General features: G+C 45.7%; 1 long non-coding RNA gene across 16 annotated transcripts in view; it reads left to right on the top strand.

Moving 5' to 3' along the window:
* Nucleotides 1-1,045: 1,045 nt before the first annotated feature.
* The window catches only part of LOC147359943 (uncharacterized), a 61,715-nt gene continuing 53,627 nt past the window's right edge, over nt 1,046-9,133 (top strand). For 7 of the 16 annotated variants that reach the window (XR_015138557.1, XR_015138559.1, XR_015138555.1 and 4 more), the window contains exons 1-2: nt 1,059-1,402; nt 2,555-2,677. This is a non-coding gene — a long non-coding RNA (uncharacterized LOC147359943). Of the gene's footprint in view, nt 2,141-2,554; nt 2,678-9,133 lie in introns of all 16 variants that reach the window. The other 9 variants (XR_015138561.1, XR_015138563.1, XR_015138560.1 and 6 more) reach the window with 8 other exon arrangements.

The following is a 9,133-nucleotide window of genomic DNA, read 5'->3' as shown; positions in this document are numbered from 1 at the left end:
CCTCTGGTGCCGGATAAAAAAATAGAGAGACAGAGTTTGGAAGAAATAGAGTGACTTTCTCTTTGCCGGGCAATGGGAATATACAGCAGGCTACTGCCTTAAGAACTGTGCCCCCTCCCTTGGGGAACTTATAGTTTAGTTGCTAAGTCGAGTCTCTTTGTGACCCCATGGTCTGCAGGCCACCAGGCTCCTCTGTCCATGGGATTTCCCTGGCAAGAGTACTGGAGTGGGTTGCCATGTCCTCCTCCAGGGGCTCTTCCTGATCCAGGGATCAAACCAGCACATCACTTTCATTGCAGGCAGATTCTTCACCATGGCACCACCAGAGTAGCCCTGCCTGGCGAATAGGGAGAGGTTTTATGTCCTCATGAAGTTCTTGTATATACATTTTTTTTTTGTTGTTGTTGCAATTTTACGGCCAAAAGCTGGTGTCAGGAGGCTAGGTAACCTGGTCTGGTGTCCCGGAAGTTATTGGCTGTGAGCTTCTTCCTTTCGAGATGCAGAATCCTACAAGAAAATGTAGGGGGAGAACTACGCCAGGTGCAGAGTATAATCTACATGGAGTCAGAGAGTAATTAGCTTTGTGAGGGACAAGTCCAGCTACAAGTGTGTGTTAGTAGTAACAGTTAAAAAATAAGCAAGATTGTTTAACTGTCACAGACCCGTTTGGCTGGTATGTGCCAAAGGCTGCTCACTCATTTTTCTTTTTGCTGCAACGATTCTGCATGTATGACCAGCAAAGCCCATTTACAATTCCAGGGAAATCAAACTAGAATTGGGGTAAGAAAGTCCAACCTTTTTTTTTTTTTTCCTCTCCCTTTGTGCTTAGTCTGGAGTCACTGGCTCACAGGGGACTGTGTGCAGAGACCTCGCACCCTGCGTTCAGACCAGAGCTCCTGGGGCAACACGACCTCCTGCACCGGCAGCCGAGGGCTCTGAGGGCAGAAGCCCAGTGGCAACTCTCAACTCAACATGGCTGCGCCCCGCCACGTGCAGAGCCCCTCCCCCGAGCCTGCAGCTTCCGGGCTGAGCGCTCCCGCGAGATCTCCGCCGGCCCCGCCCACCCGCCATGAGGCCCGTAACCAGCCAGGCGCGCAGCCTGCCGGGAGAGGGTGTGGAGCGGGGGCTTTTGAGCCCCAGCGCCAACCTTTCGGCTTTGAGGTCCAAGAGGAAGCGACACCCGGCAGGAGGACTCTCGAGGGGCCCCGACCTGAAAAGGCTGGTAACAAACAAAGCTAGTTTCAGAGAAAACGAGCGCCTTTTCTCACTGAGCCTCGTGGCATTTCTTGTCTAGCCCGTATCTCAGACGTGTGCTCCATTACCTTGTTTCCACCCTTCTTTTTTTTTTTTTAAACAATGATACCAATGCGGGCAACTACAAAAGCAAAAACGAAATGAAAAGGTAAAAGAGAAGAAGAGATTTCTTTTTCCTAAACTGAGGTTTTTCTGAAGTATTTCTTCGGAGTGGGCTTTTATTTCTTCAAGGACAAGAGGCCAAACTGACAGAATGGTGAAGAAGCCCTCCTTCCTCTCCTTGTGTAATGACTGTTGATTCTTTCGGAAAATGGATTTGCTGTGGGGTTGAAAAGGCTGTACCGTGTCAGTGTCACCTTGAGAGCCTCCTAAATTCTTCAGAGAGAAGCGCGGGTCAGAATTCTCCTTCCTTCTAGAAGGAGGACAGGAGAAACTGTTGGAAAGTTCATCAGAGAGGAGAGGGAAAGCGGACGTGTTTCGGTGTCGCCCTCGAGTCAAGTACCTTCACCTGTTTCCATTTTGTTTGTGCGGTTGTTTGAATCAGCAGCCCAAGCTGTGCCTGGGGTTGTCGCCCTGACCAGTGGGAAGAGGAATCCAGCATTAGAAGCGAAAGGAAGGGTCACACCTGCTCCTGTTTGCTGTTAATGTAGTTGACACTTGCAACTGACCGTCACTCTGGTTTCACGTGGACACAGAACAAAAAATGTTCAGTGTGGTTAAAGCTCAGTCTAGGCTGTCATTTACAATTGCCTTGTTATTTTAAAAGTGGCCGTTTCTGGATTTTATTATTTTCTCTTCATCTCGATCATTTTTCTCCAATGTGTTTCTCCACCATTCGGTCACCCTTGGGCAGCTCTCAGTTGACTCTACCCGGAAAACCTCTGCTGTAAGATTTCAGCTGTGCGTTTGCTGTAGCTGACAGAGGTTCAGGGTTGGGGGAGGTCAGGGAGGGGCGTGACCTCCAGTTTATCCTGGAGCTGGATGGGGGCAATTGGGGGTGGCTACCCCATCTCCATCCTGGAAATCTACACCCTGCCCACTGTCCCCACATAGATGCTGTTAGAGGATGTGGCCCCGAGATAGGAAGATGTTGTTAGACCACCTGGACTATGTGCCTGGCTGTGCTCAGTTGTTCAGTCATGTCCGACTCTTTGTGACCCTGTGGACTGTAGCCCACCAGGCTCCTCTGTCCATGGGATCCTCCATGCCAGAATACTGGAGTGGGTAGCCATGCCCTCCTCCAGGGAATCTTCCCAACCCAGAGATCGAACTCGTATCTCCTGTGTCTCCTGCATCGCAGGTGGATTCTTTTCAACTGAGTCAACTGGGAAGTCCACTTTGTGCCTGGACTGTATCAACTTAAGATTCTGGCAGGCGCATGCAGAGATATACTGTCTTCCAGATCCCAGGACAGACTTCATGTGTAAGTTGCCTTTTTTGTTAAAACTACCCATTCCCAGTGGATTTCTCTTTCTTCTGTCCCTCCCTGCCCTCTATGTTCAGGGGCCAGTTTGCAAACCGGTGGGAAGATACGTTCAGGGCCTTAATATTTTAAACATAAGTGTAATGTCATAAAACAATGGATTGAAAATGAAGAATGGAATGCAATCACTGACATAAGCCATGGTACACAGGGTTGTGATGTGGATAAATATATCTTGAGTAAATTATTGTGTCATTTTTTTAGTTACAGGCTGTTGGAACAAAGGATCTCAGGGAGGCTGTTTTAATTTCCTGCTCCTAGCCTTCTGTATTAAGAATGATGAATCTAAGTGAAAAATCCTGATTAATTCAGTGAGTTGTGGCTGAGGCGTACCTGTCATGAGAGTGAGAGCATGTTTTAGTCTGCTGATGTTTTCTAAGACAATACTGTTCATTGAGTCTCCAGATTTATTTACCAGCAGATATTTTTGTGTGAGCGTACTGTGTGCCAGGCTCCAATAAGAATATTGGATTAGCATTCTATTGTTAAGCTTATAACTGCATTGGGACATACTATTTTCTTATTTAGAACAGTAGTTCTTAGCATGGAATAATACTTGGGAATTGAGTTGAAAAATAAGTACAATTTCTATGTCTGTTTCCATATAAATAGCGCAATGATTTTTTTTTTTAACCAGTTTGTGAGAACACGTCTGGGGTGGATAATTTTTAAAATAGTCTGAATAGTATAAAGACGAGCTGTTGTGTGTGTGTGTATTTTGGAAGGTTCCTCAATGAAGTTCTTATCCTTCGGACTAGCTAAAAGCAAGATAGGAGAGGCCTGTGTGTCTTCTGGTCAGAAAAGGCTGGCCACGTTTATTAAGTGACTGCAGAGAAGGAAAACACTCAAATTAATTTGAGGAGACTCACCTAAGTATTGGGTCCCAGATTCAAAAACTGATTGATTGATGAGCCACTTCTATGCACAGCTCTGTAAATTTGCTCCAGGCTAAATGGCAGCAGGAACGTATTTACTTAATTGTTGTTGTTTAGTCGCTAAGTCCTATTGCTCTTTTTCCACCCCATGGACTGTAGCCAGCCAGGCTCCTCTGTCCATGGGATTTCCAGGCAAGAACACTGAAGCGGGTGGCCATTTCCTTCTCCAGGGGATCTTCCTGACCCAGGGATCACACCTGCATCTCCGGCAGTGGCAGGCGGATCCTTTACCACTGAGCCCCCAGGGAAGCCTTTACCTAATGTTGTTGCTGTTTACTCACTAGGCCATGTCTGGCTCTTTGCAACCCCAGGGACTGTAGCCTGCCAGACTCCTCTGTCCATGGGCTTTCCCAGACAAGAATACTGGATTGGGTTACCATATCCTTCTCCAGGGGATCTTCCTGACCCAAGGATCGAACCCAGGTCTCCTGCGTTGGCACGGGGATTCGTGACTCATGCAGTAGTTCTCCCGAGGAATAGCAGTAGGCAGGAGGCTAGCCAGAATGGTGAAGATAGAACAGATGACTTACTTTTGTTATAAAGCGGGGCCAGCTCAAGATTTTACTTACAGTTATCTTGTTGTGACAGTGTCTTACTATGCCCTCTTGAGTGCATGGCAGTGAAATCACCACCTGTCTCGGGGACCTGAAGCCCTTGGGTGTGCTTCAGAAAGTACTTCCTGTGCACTTGTGTGTGTTCTTTATGGCTTATGTGACTGAGGGCAGGCCGAGAGTGATTTTCCTGGTTCCTTCAACCTGGAAGTGTGGTCCTGGGAGGGTGGGCAGTATTGGTATCTCAGTGGGATCTTGTTGGAAATGTAGAATCATGGGCTCTTCTCTGGCCTACTGAATCAGAGTCTGCATTTTAGCAGGATCTCCAGGTGGATCCAAACATACATCACACGTGAAAGTTTAAGAAGCACTTGTCTATAAGGCCTTTGATGTTTTCTACATTTTTTCTTTAACTTGTCAATTTTTCAATGCAGTTGTTTTTCTTTTACAAAGAAAGACTTGTTTTTCTTTCCCCCGCTCAAAACAATTCAAATAGGTTTTGAAGCAGAAATCATTTAGACCTTAAATAGGAAAGTAAGGGAGAAAGTGGTTGCATTTGGAAGTCAGTGTTAGAGAACAATTTTTGAAAATCTGAAATTTATCCATTTTGGAAGTCTAAACACAGTCCTGGTCCCAGAGATCATAATTCAAACAGATTACTTCATCTGTTCACCTATATTCTAAAGAAAGAGATGTGTGTTTTTAAATGCGTGTATACATAGCTTCCTTAATGAAAGCTTTACTGCAAAAGCACTTTGTTCCTAATGCATCCTTAAGTGAAGTTTTGCATTCTTAATTTTCCACTCAAGTAATTTAGAAACCATTAGTTAAAGTGGAACTCTAAGATAAAGTAGGATCCTTGTACATTTAGATGGTTTCCTCTGAAGATTGCTCTTAGAATTGTCAGAGAAAGAGAAATTCTTAATTGCTTTTCATTACATCTGGGTAGCAGATACATGTTTGCTTTCCAGATACCTGTCTGGCAAAAGCGCAGGAGGATAGGAGATGAAGTGATGTAATAACATCAAGCTAACAGATTTCCAAAGTTCTCCACCCGTCCAGCTGGCCACTGTGAATCACCTTTCATCAGGACAAAGCATTTCCCCCATCTATCTACACCTCCTTTCTCAAGCAGTCGAGTCAAAATCGGTGTTTCTCCTTTGTTCCTGTTTCTCGTATAGTTTACTACGCACTAGACAAGAGAACAGTTGTTGCTCTTGAAGGTTAGAGATTTCTGTTGTCGCCTTCTGAAATTGGCAGTCATGGACGATGTCGGAGCACAGACAGAAGCAGGTACCCTTTCTTTGTTTCTCTCCTCAAAAGTGTGGTTCTGCCTCTGGCTCTTTTTAAATCTCATTACAAAATCTTCTTCTCTTGTGCCTGAATGGTTTGATTTTTCTTTCAAGTTAGAGGTCTTCTAGAGAAAGTCTTTGAAGTACAATCAGATCCAAATTTCAAAAGTAAAGAGAGATATTTTACTGATCTTAAGAAAGGAATTGTGTTCACAAATACTAATATTTGCCCAGGGCCCTTTCTGAAATGAAAGATTTGCCCACATAGATCAGTCTACATGGATGTTGTGCAACTGTAATTTAATACTAAGAAAACACTTCCTAACATATAGATCCTATGTAGGCTTCTCATATTAGCATCTGACTTCTTTCTTGTCTTTTTCAAGGTCATAGAAAGTGTTAGAAATTTGAGTTAGAAATTTTGCCATAGTTTCTAGTTTGAGGGTTTTGAGGAAAGGCTAGCCCGTATGATTTTTCTGATTATATATAATGTATCTTAATACTAGACAGCTATAGCAAATACAATTCAGAGACTTTCAAAAATACCAATGAGGGGGAGGTTTGTACTATGAGCAATGTATTTCTGACGAATCTGTGATCTCTTGGGAAAGGAAATGCAGGTTAGAAGAATCTACTAAAAGTCTCCAGGTTAAAGTATTGTTAACTTTGGAGCGATCTGGGACAGATTGAGCTCCTGACCAGAGTTATGAATGTATTACTATTTCTTTTCCCTAGGCAAAAGGACTACATTTTCATTGGTTTGCCAAGGAGTCTATATTTAAAAAAAAACAAACAAAAAACCCCACAAGATTTACCGCTTGAGTCATTCACAGCTCATAAATCCCTGCTTCCCCTTTTCTTTGAATTATTTTGCCTGGTTTCCATGATGGTTTCCATTTCCTGATTCATTGTCTGCTCCATCCTTAGCAACACCTGCTTGATGTAGAGGTGTATAGATTTGTGCTTCCAAGAGAAGAGAGTTTTCCTTCATGGGTTTTGTGAACCACTGGTTACTCTGAACTTTGTATGTTCTTTGTCTGTGCATCTATGTAATTATGGATCTGTCTGCACCTATACATATATAAATGGGCTGTCATGGCAGTGCTAGTGGTAAAGAATCTGCCTACCAATGCAGGAGATGCAAGAGATGTGGGTTTGATCCCTGAGTTGGGAAGATCCCCTGGAGTAGGAAATGGCAACCCACTCCAGTATTCTTGCCTAGAAAATCTCATGGACGGAGGAGCCTCGTGGTCTGCAGTCCATGGAGGCACAAAGAGTGGGCACGACTGAGCACACTTACTACTACTATGCATATATCATTAAACACTACACACGTGCATGTCGTAATATACACATGCACACATGAATGTGCGCATGCTAAGTCCCTTCAGTCGTGTCCAACTCTTTGCGACCCTGTGGACTGTAGCAGCCAGGCTCCACTGTCCATGGGATTCTCCAGGCAAGAACACTGGAGTGGGTTGCCATGCCCTTCTCCAGGGGATCTTCCCGACCCAGGGATTGAACCAGAGTCTCTTAGGTCTCCTGCATCAGCAGGCAGGGTCTTTACCACTAGTGCCACCTGGGAGGCCCCCAAACACGTAGATGGATGTATGTACATAGACACGTATGTTCACATTGATGCCTTTTATGTTTACGTGTGTATGTGTACATTTATATGCATATTTATGTATACATGCATGCATATATGTATATATTTATGTCTATGCGTGCATATCTGTGTATGTAAATATGCATGTAGGTATGTCTTTATATATCTATATACCTGTTTGTATGTATCTGTATAGGTGAATATAAATATTCAGGTATATATACACACATATAGTGTATGTGTATATCCATGCATGTGCACCTGTGTATGTGTGCACATGTACACATACCTGTATATACATGTATGTGTGTGTGTTTACACATGTGGTATGGGGCTTATCAGATGGACGCTGTGGTAAAGAATCCGCCTGCCAGTGCAGGAGATGTGGGAGACCGGGCTTCAGTCCCTGGTTCGGGAAGATCCCCTGGAGAAGGAAATGGCAGCCCGCCTGTGGGGAGAGAGCAGATTAGCGCAGGTGGTGTGTTCAGGCTCTCTCACCCCACGTTTTGTAAATAAGGACTGTGTAACCGCTGAGATCACTTACAGCGCGGTGCATGTGCTCCCGAGGTCCCCGCTTGGCCAAGGGCTACTTTGTGCGGTAGCCGTCCGCGAGCTCCACCTGAAAGGCGGCGGCCTCCCCGCTGCGCCCTGGCGGGGTCCGTGGGGTCAGCCCAGGAAGAGAGGACGCGGCGTGGCTGCCGCCCCGGCTGGCAGGGGAGACGAGGGCGCGGCTCCAGCGGCCCCTCCAGCCCCGAGTGCGCCGTGCCCGCCCCGGCCTCAGGGCCAGCGGCACAGGGTCAGCACTCGCCACTCCAGTATGCTCGCCTGGAGAGTCCCATGGACGCAGGCAGGCTGCCGTCCATGGAGCCGCAGCATCAGACACGGCTGAGTGAGTATCGTGCAGGCACACGCATGCAATACATAGATCTGTACCTCTGCACTCATGGGTGTGTATGTACTTATTCTTCTATTAATACTTCAAGACAGAGGCTTGTGGTTGTGCGCTGAGCATCAGAATGAGCTTCAGGAGCTGAAGCAGGGGAGCTGGGGCAGGCAGCATGGCGAGCGGCTGAGTAGGGGAGAGCCAGGTGGGGGAAATTTTGGTCAGTTCCGCCCAGCAGTTGATGGCTTCCCCAAGATCAAAATTTCCTGGGGAACCCAGTTCAGTGGGTTGAGGTGAAGTGATGTTTTCCTCAGTGCTATAAATCATAAATAGCCAGCTGTTCTCGTGTTGAACGGTGGCCGGAGACCAGGGTCCAGTTACCGGTGTCCATCTTGCTCCAGCCGAGACCCGCTGTGAGTAGGGAGGGACGGGATCAGCGATGGTTTCAGTTACCTGATCAATTTTTCTTGCTGGAGCATGATGTTCTATTTTCCTTGCCCAGACAATCTCATTACTCAGAAACTCTGAGGAAACATGCTTTTCAGCAGCTGTGAAATGTGCTGCTGTTTTCATGGCGAGCAGACAGGTGAGGCCGTCAGAGTCCTCCTTCCCCACCAGCTGGCTCCTAGATGCTGATGAGAGACAGGTCACTTGTTGACACTACTTTTCCTAACTCTTATTTTTTTTTTCCTAATTTTTTCTTCTTTTAGAATTTGAAAATAAATGTTTTATTTTTTAACATCATTCATGGGACGATCCCCTTGAGGAGGCATGGCAACCCACTCCAGTGTTCTTGCCTGGAGAATCTCATGGACAGAGGAGCCTGGCGGGCTGCAGTCCATGGGGCCACAAAGAAATGGGCACGACTGAGTGACTGATCATGAAGAATAATAATACTTGCCTCTCAGAGCCATTGTGAAGATCAGATGAGATGATGTATAGGAAAATGTCTTATCAAATATTCAGCTTAGGTTCCTATTGCTGCTATTGTTACTAGCACCACTTACTACTGTTACGGTAGAACATGAGTTAGCAACAGTCCCCAAAATAGATCGAAACTGTTATCCACAAATAATTAAGGATTTTTAGCTCCTGAAAGTTATTTTACTGATTCATTCCAGACTCG

Source organism: Bos grunniens, chromosome 13 (genome assembly GCF_055505025.1).
Source record: "Bos grunniens cultivar Pamir isolate PY7600 chromosome 13, Bosgru_T2T1.0, whole genome shotgun sequence".
Lineage (NCBI taxonomy): Eukaryota > Metazoa > Chordata > Mammalia > Artiodactyla > Bovidae > Bos > Bos grunniens.
Note: the sequence above shows the minus strand (reverse complement) of the source record. Positions and strands in the feature narration are given on the sequence as shown.